The sequence below is a fragment of the Phasianus colchicus genome, chromosome 4 (genome assembly GCF_987193195.1).
Source record: "Phasianus colchicus chromosome 4, bPhaCol1.hap1.1, whole genome shotgun sequence".
NCBI lineage: Eukaryota > Metazoa > Chordata > Aves > Galliformes > Phasianidae > Phasianus > Phasianus colchicus.
Genome location: NC_143439.1, coordinates 9,108,230 through 9,129,825, shown reverse-complemented (window position 1 = coordinate 9,129,825; position 21,596 = coordinate 9,108,230). Strand labels below are relative to the sequence as shown.

At 37.9% G+C, this 21,596-nt stretch overlaps 1 protein-coding gene across 11 annotated transcripts in view; it reads right to left on the bottom strand.

The window, feature by feature from the left end:
* Positions 1 to 21,596, bottom strand: part of TTC29 (tetratricopeptide repeat domain 29) — a 366,043-nt gene that overhangs the window by 172,318 nt on the left and 172,129 nt on the right. For 7 of the 11 annotated variants that reach the window (XM_090138569.1, XM_090138566.1, XM_090138564.1 and 4 more), the window contains one exon: positions 14,886 to 15,141. The gene's annotated coding sequence lies outside the window, so the exon portion shown is untranslated. Of the gene's footprint in view, positions 1 to 13,580; positions 13,604 to 14,885; positions 15,142 to 16,080; positions 16,104 to 21,596 lie in introns of those variants that run through there. The other 4 variants (XR_016465780.1, XM_090138562.1, XM_090138563.1 and 1 more) reach the window with 2 other exon arrangements.

Sequence of the window (21,596 nt, the reverse complement as noted above, 5' to 3'; positions counted from 1 at the left end):
CTGTGGTTAGAAAATTCACATTTTACAAATTATTCCTACATGCAAAATGGAAAATATATTTAATAGAAAAAAGAAAAACATGTTTAAAACTGGCTTTGACTGGTTGGTGTAGATGTATGCTAATGCATTTTTGTCTATAATGTATTAAAAAGTCCTGACCAAAACATTTGGCACCTCTAGCGCCAAATTCTATATTCAGAATTCTATATTCAGAAATTCAGATTCAAATTCTATATTCAAAACAATGCTCCTAATGAGTTCTTACAGCAGCCTTTTGTAATACAACTTACTGAATAGCTGCTTTGCAGTCAGTGAGATTCTTAACTTAGTGTGAATTTAAGCTAATGTAACTGATTTCATGAAATAACTTAAAGGACTCTCTGGAAATCTGAGAAAGGAATATGTCCATTGTCATAGAACAAGTCACCAGGAGACACTAGAAAGAGACAACAACAGGGTGGCTGCAATTCCAGGTGTCCCAAAAGAATAGCAGGCTCTTCTTCCATTCAGAAAAACAAATAAATGTGAGTAACCTACTTTCAAAATCAGCACAAGCATTTGCATGTCTGATGGCCTAAGTTTTGAGGATATTTTTGTTTTTGCAGTAAGAAGGTCGGGATATATATAATTAAAGAAAATGGGGATCAGCTTGAGAGATGGTACTGAATGTAAGCATTCCTAATCTGTTGTGTTGTATAGCACTATTCTCCCTTCAGAAGAAAAAAACAAACAAGTGAGACATAAGGAGGGACAAAAAAATAGAGCAACAGATGCAGTCTGCAGTAGAGCAGCAAGTGTGGTTGCAGGAGATGCAATCCAGTGCACTACCAGAGTGCAGAAATCCCCTACTTTTCTTCTCCTTTGTCAGAGGAGCACTCGTGAATAACTGCAAGTGAAGCACAAAGTGGCATCGAAACTGATTTTACATCGGAAAACTACTTACATATTTAATTACAAAAAAAAAAAAATAATAATATGAAGACATACTTTATTCCGTCCCCTTTCAGCATTGGAAAGAATATATTTGGGTTCCTCTGATGTTTTGATGGAGAGGACATTTCTGGAGTGTTATTTCTGATCACATTAAAGTTATTCGCAGATGAGTGCTGCGTTTTCTGCTTGGTTAAAACCACAGTGAAGCACTTTGTTAAACTTGATTGTGTCCCACTTCTGGTGGTGCAATTTCTGACCCTGAGCAGATATCCAGAGGTGGGGAAGTCCTCACTGACAGTCACATTACTCAGACCCTTGCAGGGATCATCCCACCTCAACACACCCACCTGGTAGCTGAGCTGTTGGGGCTGTAGCAGTTCTACTGGGCTAGTGGCTACAGGCATCAATGAGCTTTAAAAACTAATTTACTGACGCTACTTCTGGCCGTCTAAGGTGCTGATGTCGACACACTAGGCATGTGTTCTTTCTGTTAGCAAAGCTTCCCTCACACAGCAGAGTAACCACTGTGATTTCTGACAGAAGGCACACCTTTGAAGGCTTTAAGATCCTTGCAGCCTTTAAAAATTTCATTCTAAGCTAGCCAGTTGCAAGATATTTCAAAAGCTTAAGCTTCCCATGATCAAAGGCACTCCTGAATAACACTATTATGTTCTCCTCCTCAAATCCTGTCTACTTGGAAATGTTGGTGAGGAATTCAGCAATTTCTTACTTCCTCTAGTGAAGCATATTGAAACATGCAAACTGCATGCATTTAACTCCTCAACAGTGTCATGTTCTGTTGACGTACATCTAAAGATCTGACAATGCACAGCAATATTTTTAGAAAAAACCGACTGCTGTTTATTCCATCATCTAACTTAGCAGAAAATTATCAGTGTTTAGTAATACCTCCGTATGGTAGAAAAACACATTGTTGCCACTGTGTCTTCACACACCTTGAAAGGAGTACCTCTCTGAAAATAAATCTGGGGACAATACTTTCAGCCTTTGACAACATTTGCTAATTCAGTTTTGCTTGCTGTCTTATCTGTTAAGATAGGCTGTACTCAGACAGCTATTTGTAGGTGCCAGTTGATTCACATTATACATTATAGAAACCAGTTGTCCATTCACATTGCTCACATCCTAAGTTTTGTCAAAAATTAATGCTATTAGTGATGAGTCTGTGGTAAGCCACATAGCTTCCCACCGATGCTTTATCCATACGGTGTTCTAACTAATTTATTTTTTAATTTTTATTATTTTATTTGGGGAGGCTTAAATAAATTAGCAAAGACTTAGAAACAAAAGAATCATGAGCAAGCTTCTCTGCATCCCCATGTCCTTCATATCATAGGCACAAGCAAATGCAGAAATACAGCAAAAGCAGAAATGTTTCAAAAAAATCTTATCAGCAAAACTCAATTCTGTTCCACAGCTTGTTTTCAACAAGACCGCTCCTTTGAACATTGGTGAGAAGCTTGCTATTTGCAATAAAGATGTTTATGTATTAACAGGAAAGCCAAGTATATACATACAGTTTCTATCATTCAAAAGCTTTTCAGTCTGTCTGCACTGGATCAGACCTGCGTTCTATAAAGTTCAGTTTTCAAAAATGTACTCCAAAATATTTAGCCAGTTGATTTATCACACTTCAAAGCATACACTCGCTGTAACATTCTTAAAATACTCTCGACTAAATACCCTTTTCTACTTACTATGTACTACAGGCTAAACACATTTGTCCTGAAATTTAGTTTTGCTGAGATCAATGGGATTTCTGCCAGAGATGCCAGTGGATCTTAACTTACATTTTATATTTATGCAACAGTTTGGATTTGCACCAATTTATTACTGCATCTAATAACAGGATCAAAATAAACAGGGGAGTTTTTAACATTCTGAAACAAGCTGAAATTATTGAAGTACATTCTCTGTACTACCAATAGAGACCATATTTTTAATAAAATGAAAGCGAGAAACAACGTATCCTTCCTAACCAAACCATGGAAGAGTCATGAGAAGAAGTCCTAAGGACTACAGGATTGTTCTGTTACCCAGCTGCAATTCTTGGAAAAGTTGATCAGGAATAAATGCAGGGTAGAACTAGACATTTGGCATCCTAAAGAAAAACTTTTATTTCAGGTGTAGAATGAAGTAAAAAATTAGTTAAAAGAAATAAATCAGTGGCATAACTTATCCAATATGCTATTCCTTACTGCAACAAAGCTGGCCCAAAGACATAACGATTGGCTGTTTTCTGTGTCAGTGTCCTTCGTGGGGCCTTTTCTGTCACTATCAGACTATCTCAGGCAGACAATCTTTGTCTCACTGTTCCCCTTTTTATTTAACATAATTTATGTCATATAAACTATTTTCTCCCTCTTTTTTACACGAAACGTTACTGAACATGATTAATGATGTAATTTGTCTGCAAAATCTACATGATTACATAATCCTTGTTGTAAGAGAAATACAAATTCTCCTCTTGCATGAAAAAGAGAAAAGGAATGGGAGAAAAAACAGTATACTATATCCTACTGTTTTGCTGTAATTCCTACCTGTTGGCTCGAGTTGGAAGAACAGCAAGCACATGAAAGCAGGAGCTGTTCCCTCCAAGGAAACGAGATACCAGGAAAGCAACCAGCCAGACCCAGCTTGCTTTCTTACACTGGTCTGTGACCTACCGCTACCTATTTACATTTTGCTGTAGTCTAAGCCTTGATCCTGGCTTTTAACTCCTTTGTTTCCCCAAGAATAATAATTTTAATATTACCAAGTATAAGCAACTGTGGCCACCTCTGAAGTCAAACTTGAAAAAACACACCTTCTTTTGAAAGGATGAGGAAGTCAAAAGTGTAATATTTGCCTGAGTGCCAGAGCTATTTTCTTAACTTTAATTCCACTTCAAATAAATCCCACATCCTCCATTCTTAAGAAAAATTAGAAGAAAATTCCTATCCTATTGGCCTCCTCAAGAAATAATACACAACACCTGGCAAAAGACAGTTTGCAGCTTAAATTTCCTGGATTCTCTTTCCAGAGAATCATGGAATCATTTCATACAGATCACTTCCAGCCCTCACCAACCACCATGGACTGAACAGTATACATTGCTAAGCTCTAACAACACAAACAGAAAAAAGCATGCAGTTTCTTGGGAAGTGGGGGCAACTTCAATAAGCTCTGTGAGACAGCTCAGTTCATTTTTTAAGTCCTTACAAGTCTAAACACTGCCAATGAATAGAAATGACCTAGCTGTGGCAGATCTAAGTCAGCTTTTACTTTCACGGTGTGTCAAAACTTGCAAGAAATATGTCAGACCATGTCTGCCAGGGGATGCAGAAGATGTCTCGTGAACCGCATGCTTGAGGTTGTTAAAGTGAAAAAAAAAAAACTTGGGAGGTCATAAGCAGAAGCAACAGTGCAGCAGGCAGTCACACACACAGCTCCAAAAATAAAGTGTGGTGGTCAGTACTGGCAAGTCAGAGATGCTTTCACACACTGTGGCTCTGAAGTAGCACCCTCTTCATAGCAGCACTAATGAACTCCCCCTCTCTCATTGACTTTAATGTCACATCCAAAAGAGTCACCTGGCCTGTGGGTGTATAATGATTGTGATACTCACTTCAGAGAATCACTTGTTTTACAAGAAGTCTATTAAGCTACGCTTGGAGTTATTAAAACTGCTCACAAAGTGATGTCCTCTTCAGCTTGATTAGGGGCAGTTTGCAAATAATTCAGGTGTGATTTATATCTCAACAGACAGCTGGGAAAATCATGCAGAAAAAAACAACCCAACCATAAAAAGCACCTAAATAGAACATTATTTAACCATAGCAAAACAAATGAGAAATTACGTGGTCAAGGAAGAAAAATAAAGAAAAAAAAAAATTGGGAATGAGTGGGAAAGTTGCCGTACAGTCACATCTTGAAAGAGAAGAAACAGCAAGAATCACTATGATAGACACTGCTAATACAGCAGCTCCTGCATTTAATCATAAATCTGCAGTGTCCAAGCAAGGCAAACTGCTTCTGCTGGCAGTAAATCAAGAAGTCAGTCAGGTCTGCATAGTTCTGCTGACTTCTGAATGGCTTTGCATTGGTTATTCAATTTTAATTGCTTCAGTGGAAGAGAATTCTTTCTGAAATGCTGACTTCATGATGAAGGTGGAGACTGGGGAGGAGGAGATGTCCCAGGTACACACTATTCCCCAAACTAAGATTTTTATTAGTGAGGTAATCTCTTGCAGACTTTCACAGAACTCTTTTTGTAAAAAAAAAAAAAAAAAAAAGAAAGAAAAAAAAAAAGAAAAAGCTATCAACATGTCTGCAATAGATTGGAATGTCAACTACTTTTAGCAAGAGAAATGTTATAAAAGACATGCATTCCACCCAGTAACCGTACAGACCACAGAGTCACTCCACAGCAATGTGTCACAAACAGCAATATTCAGCTAATTCACTGATCCTGGCTTTTAAAATTTTCTTAATTTTGTGTACTACTTATTAAAATTACAGCAGCTTGAGTCCTAGTCTTTGGGGAATGTCTGCAAGACATTTTAGTGTCTGATTCTTCAAGTACCTCATTAGGATGATGAAAAGCCCCATGATGAAGGGACAGTGCCATGCTTGAAGAACTAGGGGTTCCTGCTGTCTTGAATAATTAACAAGTCAATATTTAGTGGACTGTTCCTGCCTGCCTACAGCAGGTGGTACCCCACTGCCTTTCACTTGGAAAACATCTGCTTGCTCTGAGCCTCCCCAGAGCTTGCTACAGTCATTTGTTCGATTTAAGACAGACACTGTCATTATTCCATGCAGCACTTCACAGAAATATTTCCTACTAAATGCTTGAACCATCTGAGCTGCACTAGGCAGGCTGCAGGCCTCATTAATAATGCATCCATGCTTATCAATAGATTTAGACAACTGGTATTTAGAAGCTTCTTCAGAAGGAGTGGTTTCTTTTCACACCAGTTAGCTTCATTCTGCCAGCTCCTTGATGTAGATATTACATCCAACTGAGTTCTGAAAGGCTGAGGTGCTAAAATCGTATTTGAGCTGCTCCTTTGCTTTGGAGCATCACTTGACTGATGAAACTCTTAAGATCAACACTTGTGTTGCATTAGTTCCTGTTGATTTCTGAATTTTAGAGGAGGCAAGATTACATTTCTACAAAAACTGCTTTAAATTTGTGGAAGTTCTGGGTTTACATTCTCAACAAATCCAGTTCCTAGAAGCACTTATCTGGACTTGGCTTACATACGAGAGTAGGTTCAGCATGAGTTACCTTAAAATTTGTTGGGGAGTGGTAACCACTTTTATCAAAGCACTCATGATACCAAGAACAGAATGAAAGATATCAAGCTCTGATCAAACGGTAGCATGGACAAAGTAGCTATTTGTCAATTTAATGCATAGACAAGGAAAACAAAGGTAAGATCCCCCTGGTGCGTGGGTGGGTTGAGCACACTTAAATACCTGTGCTATGATTATAATAAAAGAGATGCTTAAATCCCTTCTGGTTCTTCCTTCCTTTAAATCAGGGTTGCCCTGCATCATCTCAGAAATGAGTCCCACAAACTTCACATGGGTTTATGGAGGACAGTTTTCTTGTTTGATGGGCCAATTTTATTTGCTAGCCATAAACAATTTTTTCCTTTCCTTTCCTTTCCTTTTTTTTTTTTTTTTTTTTTTTAAATGAAGTAGCCAAGTGTTAGAAAAGCTTATAATATTCAGATTTCATCTACACTGTCACCCTTCTTAAAAGTTTACTGAAGTTGCTTTCAGCTTTGTTGCTTCTTAACAACAACTCCTCGTTGGCACGAGGAGAAGGGAATGTTACTGCAATTTCTGCATATTCCTTTTGAGATACTCATCTCTACCTGCTATGAGCAATGCACTCAGCAGTGTTCTTTTAAAGACCTGGAATCCTTCCTGGTTTCAGACCTCCAGTCTTCAGCCAGAACAGGGAAGTGAATCTACATAATTTTCTTAGAGTTGGGCATTTGCTAATTAATGGCTCTGAGATTAGGAAGATAAGGAGCCTTGTCACTGACTTTCTCTTGCTTGTCCTAATTGCTTTGTTCTTCATGATAGGAAGTTTTAAAATTTATTTTCCCCCTCCCAACTACAGTAATGAAATAAATCAGAATTTAGCAGAAAGCATGGAGATATTAATATACAAAAGCAATGGACAAAGTTTGTTGTCAGGTTAATTGCAGACTGTTTACACTACAGGTTGGTTTCAGTGTAGAATTGCTGGTTGCTAATAAAATAATCACAAATCACTTTGTGTTTCTTTGGATCAGGAAGATTCACTGTGCATGCAGAGATGAATCTCACACACACAGATTAGACTGAATATTCCTAACAGAGTTACTGTGCACACAGAGAAGAATTGAGTGTGAACAGCTCTCAGTTGCCCCTGATACAGTTTCTTTAATTGTCTGGGATGCTGAAAATTTAGGACCAAGTCCTACACGTAGCAATGTGAGAAATGCCCAACTGGCACCAGAATTGGATGTTATTTGAACACTGTACTGTGTGTCCAAACAATCACTTACTGAAGTGTTGACACTGGCTCTCAACTGAAGGCTGCTACAGTCAGGCTCGGCATTAGATCAAATTTGTGGGAAACTAGTGTTTGTCCAAAGAAGGCAGAAATAGGCTTTAATGATTAGGATGACTTTCACACTACGAACAGGGGAAGCCAAGCTGCAGCTGTACTTACAAAAGAGGTTCCCCTCTCAATTATCTGTCAAAAACTGAACATGAAAAACAGTTCAGCGATGCTCCATGGACAAAAGTGTGATATGGGAAATAACGTAACAGTTTTTACAAACCATATTTTCTTCAATAGATTTATGAAAAAAAAAAAAATCCATGAGAAATGAAATTATTTCATTTAAAACCCTTCTAACTCATTTGAATTCCACAACGGATACTTTTCATAGTAACACAAACTAGAGGAAATGGATTGGACACTCATGACAAAGAAAGTAGAAGCTAAGAAGAGGCAAAAAGCAAGAAATCATGTATGGGCCTCTATTTTCACAAAATCAGTGCCTCTAAACTGTCAGGAGAAAAGGACAACTGTGCTGCAGCAGCACATGGGAATAGCGCCAATCTTCATACTTGAGCCTGAAGATGGAGAACATTTTCAAAATGAGCCTGGTTTTCATCAGGACAGTACAATTACTGCCCAACCACATGAAATTATTTCACCCTCAGGTGATTACTTTGATTTTTCTGTCTACCACCAAATCAGAATCGAAACACTAATCTTTCACAGTTTCTTACTTTCTTGTTTCATGCACAGTTTATATATATATATATATGAAGAAAACGAAAGAAAAGAAACCAATAAAATAAAGATGGTTTAATAATTTTTAAGGAGATTTTAAATGATACTCACTTTATCAAGGCTGATGAAAATGACAGTAGTGTCAGAGGGTAACAGGTTGCTAATAAATACAATAGTTTAGCAAAGTGCTATGCTTGTCATGGAAAAATATATTTTGAGAAAAATAATAGTACTGTAATTCATTTCTGAAAGCTACAGAGACTTCTCAGATGAGGAATGCAGTTATTAAAGGCAAAGGCACACAATATGTTGTAATGAAATGGTTGTACTACACACTTCATTAAACCCTTTGTGAGCCATCTGGGAAATTCCAGCTCTCTCCTCTCAGAAAGAAGGTTTTACACGCTTGGATCGCTAGAGGGAGCACACGGAGCAATAGTGGCACACAGCACCACACCGCTCCGGTGGCTCCAGCCTGCAAAGTTGAGCATGGCAAAAATTGACCAGGGGAACACTGGAACGTGTGCTTATTCTTCTTTTGCAAGAAGCGTGCGTAAAGGATTCTTTGAGTAAGACCTGAACGCAGCTATCAAACATCCATTGACACAGCAATGCTCGCGTCCTCTCTGAGCGATGGAGTTGGGAGAAGCTGACAGAGTGTGTTGCATGTGTCCGTTGCGAGAAAAATTGCTGTCATACGTGATGCTGAAAAGCTTAAAAATTCAGAGAGCACAGCAGGGAGTCTTCCAGAAAGATTCAAAGAACTGATATGTTTTGGATGTGTTGACTGTTTGATTCACAGTATTTAAAAGGAAGAAAATTGGATTGTTTCTTTTTTCTGACTGAAGTCAGAAAAATAAAAGGGAAGAAACAGACAAATTTTATATAAACCTTGGAGAAGTGGGAGCTAAGAAAAGGGTGAACTGCAGATGTACTGGAATAACTATATTTGCACGCTTATGTCAAAAGCTCATTATTGGTGTAAAAAAGCTATAGAATAAAACCCTAACTATGTGCTTTAACATTATGAGAAGCACTGTCCAAATAATTGCATTTATAGTGCACATTTTATAGCTTTAGTTCCCTCCAATCCACTATTCCTTCTAGATGAGCCACAGAAGCTATGCTATACTGCAGAGAGAAGAAGCAAAGCAGAAGCTGCCCTCATATCACAGAAGCAAGCCAGTGAACGGCTGAAGAGCCACATCTTCAATAGAATTTAGAGCCATGCAGTCAGCATGAGGTACAGACCCAGCAGTCCGTGAAGCAAACACAAACATATTGTTGTATAAGTTGTAAGAAATAAAGTTTTATATTATTAGTGAAAAAATTCCATGTTCAATCTTTATCAAAGCCTGCAGCTTATTAACTTCAGTGTATTCCCTCAACTAGAATTACAGTATGCTAACTTGAATAACCGTAGCATAAGACACAGACTGAAATTTTAAATGAACGCTTTTACTGGCATTTATAAAGCTGGCTTCTTAGAGTAATTGCAATAGCAGTTACCTCTGGCCACATCCATGGACTCATGCTCAAAAGGCCCCTGTGGGCATCTATAGCACCCAGCAACAGAAGTGCACCATCTGGTACCCCCAGGCATCACTCAAATAATTCTGCATCGAGCCCAGGGAAACTTTGAGCAAAGCCTGACTACAGCTTGAGTGAATCCTACTGTCTGCTTCTTGGTGGGTGCAACAGTGCTGTTGCATGCTGACACTCCACACTGAGCACTACGCATATGCACATAAAACAAAGTATTCAAAATACGTCATAAAAATATGTACACACACACACATATATATAGTAAAACATCCCATCTCTTTCTCTCTGTGTGCATAATTTGTAATTAAATATATATATGCAATACTAATTCTGAAGTACATAAAAATTGATAAACCGTTCAGTCACAAATCCACGGTAAGACAAAGGAAACACAACTCGTAAGGTTGCCTACATAACCTTCATTTTCTCCATGAAATGGCAGTTTGCTACAATCCTAAATGTCGTGATCATCTCTCTTTTCCCTATAAAATCATTGCCTCATTTAGCAAATGTTTACATATTAAATACTATTCACGGAATGGATCATTCCAAACCTTATATTCACATGCTCTACATTCCTGCACTGGGAGGAAAATCACTGATTTTTATGTCTCCAGGTCTCCAGGTTTTACAGTGAGATTGCATGTATTTTCACATACAAAGCCTCCACCAGCTGAAACAACATTATTATTATTCTTCCTTCATAGACAACTAAAAGCTAGATAGATTAAAGTCAAATACCCACTAATTTTCTGAACAACACTGAGACTGAAATAAATCCTGTGGCAGTAAATTCCTTGTGGCAGAGTTAACCTTGGTTAACTCTTGAGACCATTTACTATCTCCTCTATGCTTTTTCTTTTTGTCATTCTGAAACTTTCTCCTGATTTTGTGAAATATCTTCCAAATGAGGCGGTAAGAGAGGTAGAAGTTCTACATACACAAGTCTTGTCTTGCCCCTTTTTCCTGAACACTGTTCTTCTCGGCTGTGGCTGAGAGTCCAGTCCACACAAAATCCAATTTATTCCACATCTGTTGCTAGCAGCCAAACTATTTAGGCTCCTCCCACTTGCAAGTGCAAATATGCATCCTGCTCAAACCAAATTAGCTTAGCTTCAAGCAGGTTATTGTTCTCAGGGATGAGAACAAATGAAAGCCACACTGCAGAGAAATCTCTGAATGGTGAGCCAGAGAGCTTATAGGTCAGCGTTTTCATTGATATTCCACTAGCAAATTAAACAAGCCCCCTCAGGGGTTCATTACTATCCATCGGCTTAGATTTTGGAGTAGGGAGAAAGCACAAGGAAGTAGTGGTATTACAGCACCTCTTGGAGCACTTCTCAGTACTTATGGAGTGGGTTTGCCTGTTCCGCTGGTTTGCAACACCATCACACATCCCTCTGCTTAATGTGTATGCACTCCTCAGAAAAGACTGAGCAGAACTTAGCCGCCCCTGTTCAATTTCTGTTTGTGAAGCTAAAAAACTCTGTATACAAGCAAACGACAAAATCAAGTTTAGCACAGCTTTTGGCCACTCTCTCTTCAGTTCTCTACCTCCATTGCATACTTCTTCCTTCTAACCTATTCCCTATGGACTGCATTCTTTCTTTCAACATACAGTTTATGATGTCTCTCCTTCCTAGGAGATTTGCATTCATACCTACCAGTGTCATGTTACTCGTTGATAAAACTTAGATTCTAAGTTACTACATGCCTCTTCCATTTCAAATTTGTTGGCCTACTAGCACTACGGTGTTGTTGTTGTTTTTATGTCCAGCCCCCTTAGATCTTGCTGCTCAGTGAATCTACACATAAGTCATCTTTTGCTGGTTCACTGTTTTTTGGTTAAAAACACACACATACACACACACATACAGATATATATTAGGAAACCATAAAATCAGAGAAGTGCAAAAGAGAGCAACAGCACCCAGGGAGAACTGATTATTATTCTTCTCAGCCTATTGAAAAATTTTAAGTTTTCTGACAGCAATTAAATGCAGATAATACCAATACTGCCTGATGGCACAATGCATTGAGAAAGACAAATCTCAGTCAACATAGCATCAACCCCTTTTCTCCCACATCCATGCCTAAACTTCTGGTCTTCCCAGGAATATATTTCAATAAGATAAGAAAATAATATTAATTGATGTAAAGCTTAAAGTCTTGAGCATATAAACCAAGTGTACAAGGGAAGAACTTTTTCTTCAATCTAAGGAACACTAATGCATTTTTTTTAAGCATTAGAAGAAAAGATTCTTTTAATGTGTGAAATCCACATTTCAGGCTTCTGAAATCAGAAAATGCCTGCAGTTTTGCAAAGCCTGGAAGCTCTTTGTGGTATTTTCCATCCTTGTTCCACTTGTCCTAAAAGCACTTGCTTTGACATCCCCTACTGCAGGTGCCACCACACACACTCACAGGCAAGAGGGCACAGCCTGGGCCTTCTTATGCTGAGATGTGAAAAATCAATTGAATCCCAGCAGATGGAATCACTGGTGCAGAAAGTGACTAAACACCAACAGTTATTCTGTAATACCAAAGCTTTGTTAGAGGAAACTGCAAATATACGCTATGATTAAAAAAATAAAAGAAAGGAAAAAGAAAAAAAAAGGTGATTATGTTCAGAATAACTCTCTGCATGGTATTTTTTTTTCTGGATCTCTGTCCTTCTACAGAAATGCTAGTCACTGGTAAATTAAGAGTTTCTCTCCAAATATTTTTCTATTCACCAATAACACGCAGATACAGGATTTGATGTGATTTGATAAGCACCAATACATGGCACTATCATATTGCAACAGTGGAACATTCAGAATATTTCCATTCCCTTACCATTATTTATGATTTTAAAATAGGCAGAAGTGAGAGCAGAGTCCATGCATACTGTGACAGGAAACACGTTTTGTATTTTTACTCCAAACTTTTGTGATTCTACATACTATACATTTATTTTACTAAATATTGTCTAATTATTACATTGTGCACAGTACCTATGCACAGCTTAAACCTGGATTTGCATAAATTCAGTGTCTCCTCTTTCTTTCTATTTTTTCCTATCATTCTTTGTATTTTATGCTGGTTCTGTCAGCATCTCCTCACCTTTCTCTACCATTCTTTGTTTCTCTCTTTCAGTTCACATATTTCCTTATACATTTGTGCTAACATCCAGCTGAGCTTCAGAGAAGAATTTTTTAGCGTACTCTCTGTTTGTGTCAGTCCTATTATAACGTACTCAAGATGATATATTATACTTGAAAGCTTCTGGTATAGAAATAAAGAAGTCATATTAGCTATTCCCAAAAGAATGTTAATCACAATCCTTCAATCACAATGATAATCATATTCGTATATGGAAAAAAAAATCTTTCTATGGTTGAGCGTAGGAATAGATGTCAGAAGATACATGTTCTCTTCTTAGCTTTCACACAAACATCTTGTGGTCGTAAGGAAACTGATTTTGTTTTCTAGTTTAACTGTCAAAATACATGAATAATACCGGCCTACTTGATTGGGTGACACTTGATTCAGCTAATGTTTGTAAAGGCTTTCAAAACATCAACTATGCCAGGCTAAAGAGGTACAGAGTATTATTAGCTGTCAATTATGTTTTATAGAAAATGCTGTGGGTGATCATTCATCCTACTAGTAAATTTGTAGAAAGAAGAAAAACAGAAAAATGGAAGAAAGAGGAAGAAAAGCAAACACTGGTTTGAAACAGAATATATTGGAGCCAGTGCACAACTAACTTTTGCATAAAATCCTCTGAGCCTGCACAAACACTACTCACCCAAAGCTCGAAGCCAAAATTTATGTGCACAGACAGACGAGTAAAAATGAAACTTTACGGTTTTAAATTCTCCAGCTCTTTGCGTAAACTCCATGCCTTAAGTATGCTGATGCTAATGGTATGAGGTCAATTAACTTTGATCTACAATGACAAGAGCACAAGCTCCCTAATTTACTGGAAAGAATAAACTTCCAGCAACCCTGAACACTCCCCGTGCTCCACCGTGTGTGCTTCCTACCAGGCTTATAATTGAGCACACTCTAGCGGTCTCTAGCATGCTCAGAAAGCTGTGCATACAAAAGTACAGGCAAACAAGACAAATGAGTTTGTGCATTTAACTCCGTAATGTGACACTGTGGACAGCTCACCTTGGTTTGAGAATTACTGGCCTAAAGACTGATGTCATATGATATTTGCAAATTCTACTACATTCTGTAGCTTGCTTGGCAGTGAGGTTGTATACCGCTCTAGAAATCAGCCATGGTAATTTATGGAGAAAAGTGCATGTCACTTGATTAACCAATTTGAGATCATAATTTCCTTTCTAACGGCCTTTCCTTGGCAACAGGAAAACAAAAGAAAATTAAAGCTGATAAGGCTGTTCTAATAATGTCAGAAGTTGGCATTCTTTATCAGTCTTTAACTTGAAAGCAGCTCTTGTCAGAATACTGATAAAGGCATCATAGGAATATTGCTTTTCATCTGTGTGGCATATAAATCAATGATCGAAAAAAAAAATCATTATATACGTTTGTTTTCTTTTTTTAAAAAACGGATACAAAAGAAGCCATCTTGTGTATGTTTTATATTCATCTCTGACAAAGTTAGTTACACCATTTATCTGAGTGCTCACTCATGGCTGAAACTGCTCTCTCCTACCCGTTATAACACTGACCCCGTTTAGAGGGCACATCACAAACAGATGCACTGAAATCAGTAGCCTTTTCCAGGGTGTGAGCTGACATAATGGGCAGCTTTCCCTTCCCTTGGGAACAACCACTCTCTTTACCTCTAGGACAAATGACCTGTAGGAGAGGCAGCCAGGGCTAGACACTCTATTTCCTTATAAATGCCAGATCAGATCATAACACATTACTGTGATTTACTGCGTTAATGACCACGCGCTTCGATTTGCAGGGAAAGCATGAAAATGTATCAGACTGAAGTCAAGCTCCCTGCATGTCACAGTACACTTTCTAGGCAGGCATGTTACTTTCAAAACTTCACTTTCTCTTAGTAAACAGCTTTGAATTTCACAGTTGTAGACACACTAAGCCACTTACATTATCGATAAACAAGGCTTACCTTGGAGCAATCGGGATCTGTTGAAATGGTGTAAACTACTTTTTTTTTTCTTTCCACATCACGGAAAGTCAGTTTTCAGCTCTCGAGGGGGCTCCAGTGAGATTCTTCATTTTTTTTTCTTTTTTTCTTTTTCCCCTGTGAGCAGGTCCTTGTTGCTTATGGTGGGCAAATGCCAGCAGCTTTATATCCTTTCTCAGAAGTACAAGGCTCCACCTCGCTCCTCCATATTTCTGAGAGTGGAGAAGGATTACTGAGCCTAAGAAGAAAAAAAGAAAAACAAATCTTTTTCAGGCTTCAGTGAATCAGAAAAAGGGAAATAGAACAGAAATACTTCAGAGAAAAAAAAAAAAAAACAACAAAATCATCTGTGGAAACAATTAAAGGGAAATTAAGAAAGACAAAAAGTGAAGAAGGAAAATAAAGATCAAATGATAAAATAGGAGACAGAGAAAAGACAACGGAATCAAAAGAGATTAGAAACAAGAAAAAGAGAATTTTAGTAATAAAAGAGTACTGAAAGTACAAGTATTTTGATGCATTTATTAAGATTACCAGAAGTAGGAGAAAAAAAAAGTTAAATATTCGCTGTAATTAGAAAGCTTCCTGAAGGAGAAAAAAAGGAAAAGAAGAAATATAGAAAATCAGAAAGAGAATACTTGTCGGGGGGGGGGGGGGGGGGGGGGGGGAGCAAATAGAGAGACAAACATTAAATAACATAAAGACATGAACTTTCACACTGGATAGCAATTCAACCACCCAGATCTGAACTGTCAGAACTACCAAATACTCAGTTCACGTCAGGCCATGAAGTACTAAAAGTACACTGAAGTAAGCAAAACATTCCTACCACAAAACAAACTGTTAGGAGTAGAGAGCAAAGTGGAACAGTATATCAGGTCCCCACAAAATAGATTTTCTGAGTTGAAATTCTCAGAAAGTCTATGGAGTTGTATCCTCATGCTACACAGGAAAGTAAGAAAAGTGCTATCACAAGATTATATGTTTTCCCTAGTGCAGCATTTAAACACATTCCTCAATCTAGAAAAACAAGCAACTGCTTTGCTAAATTAGGAGTAAAAGTATAACAGTTCATTTTTGTTAATGGATGTTTATCCACAAGTCTAAGATTTTTCTGATCAGATGCCCTGATTCTTTGAAATCTTAGCCCTCGACTGTTTCCAGTAACTCTGCTCACCTGAAATATTCTAACAAACAGTATCTGAACTCAAGTTACCCATTGCAAAGACCTAGGAGAAGAGCTGCCAGGGCAGCAGACCAGGCTGATCTGCTTCCTGCACCAAGGTTATTAGTGTCCTGTTTACTGTGCTTTTATCTGTGCTTGTCCTCTAAAGTAGATGAATTTAAATCACATTTTTATCTTTTGCTATTTGAAAGTCCTTCAGTTAGTTTCCATCTTAAGAAAACGTTCTAATGAAGTTCATTGTATTTTATATAAAAGTGCTGTAAGTAAGAGCAGATGGAGAAATAGAACAGCTTTGGTAAAGCTAGATATAGTTAGCTCAGTTTAGCTGGCTAAGCCTCCGATTTTCCAGCACAGAAAAAAGGAGTCAAAACAAAACTTTTCCAGATGTTACTTTTTTAATTAGCAAAGCAAACAAAAGTCGATAATGATGTTTTCTCCATGGGCAGTGCATGATATAAACGGCAAAGCAAGAGCAGCTCTGAAAACAAACTCTTATCTGATGTAAGCAGCTTTTTATACAATATCTCACAAGAGCTTTTCAAAACGATGTATGCCATTACCAGATAACAAATTATCAAAGCCTTGTGGTTTTGTTTCATTTTCACCATGAAGAGTTGCACTTACTCCCTCTTCTGCCTATTGTTTTCATGTTTGCATGGAAAATTCCCTTTAATCATATTTATACAGACCAAAAGGTTACCTTCAATTTTTAGGAATTCTACATAAAGTTCCTGATAAACAAACAAAGAAAGAAAAAAGTCACAAATAGGTTTAGAAACATCAAACAAGAGAAGTTTCAATTTACATTAAATTCAAAGTGAATTTAATGTAAAAATTGCAGATGCTTGGAATTATTTTTTCTGCTATGATTACTTTCAAATAAATGTTCCTTTCTTTCCTTTAGAAGTTCTCACTTTTCAAAAAGGAACATCATGTCAGAAATCAGTTCATATATCTCAGGAGAAGGATGCCAAAATGCATATGTCTGTATGTCTATGTCAGAAGAGTTAGAAGCTAGAGTTTTATATAGAGGTATACTCATGTATATACACTTAAGTTTACGAGCATTTGGGTCCTGCAATCAAAATTAGGGTATGGGCACAACCCCTTTCCCCTCTTCCACACAATACCCCGTGTCTGGTTTTGAGTAACACGATTACTCTCCCCTAGAGGCTGCAGGAAAGAGATCCAGGAGCAATGCATGAGGAGGAGTGCAGAATATAGATCAGTCTTTGCTAAGTTTATCTTTGAGTTGAGTGGCATGTTAGACAAACTGCAGAAGTACATATTTTCCAGACAACAGATTGCCATCATCTGCTTCCCAAGCATCTCCACAACAACTGCTTTCAGGCATCTTGATGGATAAGAAATTCCTTTAAACACATTTAAGGGCAAGGCACTGAAGCAGGTAGGTCAGGGGAAGACAAAGATCTACAGGTTGGATATTTCAGCCCTATGTAAAAGAAAGAAAACCTATGCTTAAAGAAAACCTATGCTTACCCACATTCTTGGTAAATTACCAGGTCTCACATTGTTTTGCAAGGTTTGTTCCATTCTAACCATTTGCATCTAATCTAGTGTGCTATCCTTGATACTTCTGATATGAAACTAATTGCCATTTACCATTTTACAGTGAAGTTACATCTGATTGAACACAACTAGTGTTATTTATATTGGTAATAGCTTAGTACTTTGCAAGAGCTTTTCAGCTTGAATTGTTTACTGTTATTTTAAGAAGAACAGATGCAAATGTTTTATTCCAACTTCATGTCGATAGCGTTTAAACAGAAGTATAAAAAAATAGCCAAGTAACAAAAAAGAGTAACTAAAGGGGAATTTTTTTCTAAGCCAAAGATACATCTACTAAGCTTCTTATATGGTATCTTAAACATTCATGCTAATCATGTCAGTCTTATTTATTTTATTTTTTAAAGACTTTGTCTTTTGTTGAAGCAATATTTATGCAGGTAAGCTGTGAAAAATAAGTGCCAGAATGTCTCAAACTATGGATGATTTGCTTATGTAATCTAGTACAAATAGGTTTCAGTTGCATTTTTTCCACTGTTTCTACATTTGGTAGTATGCAAAACTTCATACTAGTGATTTTTCACTTGCAAGCCTGCATATACATAAACACATTGACAAGAATGAGTTATTTCAGAAAATTAGACTTCCAGTGTTTTGTTTTCACAACAGAGGGAGCTCTGAGACACATGGGCTGGAGACCCATTATAAAGAGACAGTTTCTCAACTATTGAACCACATACCTTTTGTTCGCTCTACAACATGATACAAAGGTGATCCTCTAAATTAAACATGTATAAAGCAGCAGTGATAGTAGCTGAGCTGAATTAGGCTAAGTATCCACATGAACCTATGGAAATGCATGTTTCATAGCTGTGGACAAAGATAATGGCATGCAAGGAACTGCTATTGCAGAAAATGATGTAGCCTTTCATCCTTAATAACCAAATAAAAAATGGGAAGTCAGTACTTGGGAGCTACTCTTGCAAGCAGATCCCCAGGAAACAAGGTTCCCTACAGATTTGTCCTTGATCTTAAAGCTTAACGTGAAACATTTATATGCACGTAGAACCTGGCCAGAAGACGTGGGAAGGCACTTTTATCACACTGGCTGTATTTCTTTCTTAAATAATAGATTTCCTCTTCCTCCCACCCCTCTTCTGGAAACGGAATACACGCTCAATAATGTTTCTGTGCCTTTTTATTATTATTATTTTAATAGTTTCAGAACGACCAGGCAGTTTTGAAAGCTGTTAATACCCCCCAAACTGATGCTCAGTTGCACTGCAGTTTTAGAAGGCAAAAATCGGTAGTCAAAGTAAGGTAGATGTTAATTGAACGAGAAATTCAAATGCAAGGTAAAGAAAGAAATAAAGATTACTAATATTAATTGCATTTCTTTGACATACCTTTCTTTGACATACAGGCATGTGGATAAGCGATGCACAGACTAATTTGATTTAGCATAACTACTTAACAGTCAGTTCAACTACACGTAACTACGTGAACTATTGCCAGCTTCACAGTGATCGACTCACCTGGGTAATAGGCAGGAGGAGTTAATGTGTCATACATACAATATGAAGTAAACCTCTGCATACTACATCATTTATATCTTTGTGAGCATACTTCAAACTAGTCTTGGTTTTGTCTAAATCCTCAAGTATCAGTTATATATACAAACTTCCATAACAGCACCAGAAAGCAAACTCTAAGAACCTTTTTCCACTGAAGCCAATGGGAAAACGCACACTGACAAATGACAAACAGCTTAGTGCAATGCTTATTCACCTTTGATATAAATGAAAAACATGAAAGAGGATTTCCACATGGCTTTTAAATTTTTTTCAGTGTTTCTATATATATATTACTAAAAATAAATCCCCAGATATATTCTTCATTAAGACAAACATCTGTTGAATGCATAAGATATGAAAATAAAGCCTTTTTTTTTTAAACGCAAGACAACCCTTTACATCTTTTTTGAAAAGAAAAAAAGCTCTGTTTTTGCCTCAGCTTTGGAAATAAGCCCAGACTTCCACTGAGAGCAAACCAGAAAAAAAAAAAATTCATAGCCAGATAATTTATAACTTAAAACTGTAATTTGAGTTATCAGTTCATTTGAATTCCTGACTGCGGCTCTATTGCTACAGCGGTGCTAAGGTTTTTTTTCTGTAGTTTAAATGTACAAGAACATACATTTAAAGACATACTATGAAAGAGGTTAGGGTCTTGCTATCTGTACCTTAACATTCATCCCTGTTTCAGGATTTCCAGGGATTTAAGAACTTTAAAAGAATCGCAAGAACAGGAGGAAAAACAGCTGGAGAGACTGCAGACTGCATACAAACCAGGCAGTAACAAATGCACTTTGGTCCAAAGGAATCAAATAAGGAAACATTAGAACATTCCACTGTCATTTTCACTTCGTGCTACATCAAAATCTTAGCTGTAAGGTGTAACATTAGGACTTGAAATGAGAAAAAGGAACAGCGCTCTTCCTCTGCAACAGAAATAGAACATGAAATACCTAAAAACATTTGGGGCTACCACAGCTGTTTTAACAGCACGCATATCTCCAGTTGATTTTTCTACATTTGCACATGTGTAGAAGAATAACAAATATTCTTCTTTTTCACCTTCCCCTGTGTGAGGGTGCATTGTTTCCAGTTAACAATTTGGAACCTGAGGCACGGTAAATCTTCTGCACAAGCCAGTGGGAAATCAGCGCTCCCCTTTGTGCTCTCTCTGATGCTTTGAAAGTCTTTAAGAGCTCTTGTCGATTTCTCTTCTCTGCTCAGCAAGAAAATTCAGAAAAAAATCAGCAGAAGTGCAGTCACTTGTTTTGACTTAGACAGCTCTGAGTTCAGGCAGATTAAACCACCGATATGAGCACGGCAACTGTGAGCAAGTCACTGCAACTGTAGGTATTGCTGCACCTGGTCAGCCTGTGCATGCTGCTACGTTCCTTATGGAAGCAAATGAAGAAATGCTTTGGAATGAAATTCAAAAAAGCCCAGCACAATGAGCAGGGAAGCCACCGCATTTTATATCAAATTTTTTGTTTTATATCAAATAAAGGGAAGCAAGCATGGCCCCAGCTCAGAGCACTACAGCTTAGGAACCGGGCACTCTTCTGAGCCGCGGATCTAAATCCATTCAAGCACCCTGGACAAGAACTGTAGTCACCAGATAGCTGAACAGACAGCAGCACTCATTTTCCTCCCTCACCTACTTTGCAGAGCCTAAGGATGGCACAAGAAGGAGCACAGAGCTTGGGACAGGCATGGAAGACTCCAACGTTACGAGTTTTGAGATGCATCTTCCCTTTGATGTCTCACTTAAGGCAGTTCAGATCTTAGTCAGACAACAGAGCTTTAAATGTCCAGGGCACACGCACAGAAACTGGGCAAGTCCAGCACTTTCAGCACAGCAGGATTACTTACTCCAAAGAGCTGAAGAGCAACTGGCAATGGTATTCTGCCTCTGCACCCAGCAGCCTGTTAACCACAAGGGACTACAGAAGATAGACAACTTGTGACCAAATTGTTCATTTGGGGCTCAGCCTAACTCCTGGGCTAACTCAACCTCTTTGTGACCCTGGGCAAGTTGCATATCAGTTTCTCAATCATTCAGCCATAAAGTGGGAATTAAGAGTGCTCCCATGTTTCCTTACCATCTGCCATATCTATTTTCATTGTAAACATTGGGCAGCAGATGTCTACTATTATTCAGAGACCTGGGCCAGACAGGATCAGAACACCTTCTCATATGACCTCCTGCATTCCAGAGGCTATTATGTGCAGCGACAAAACACTGTGGGGACAACTAGGGTTTCCAGGTGCTTTTCCAACAGAAGAGAAATGACAATGTTAACTCATTCAGACACAGTCTACCTTCCTCTACATGCCCAAAACACTGGACCGTTTAGAATTTAAGTAATTCATTCTTACTTTAGTAAAGCTAGCAGACTTCTGTGTTTC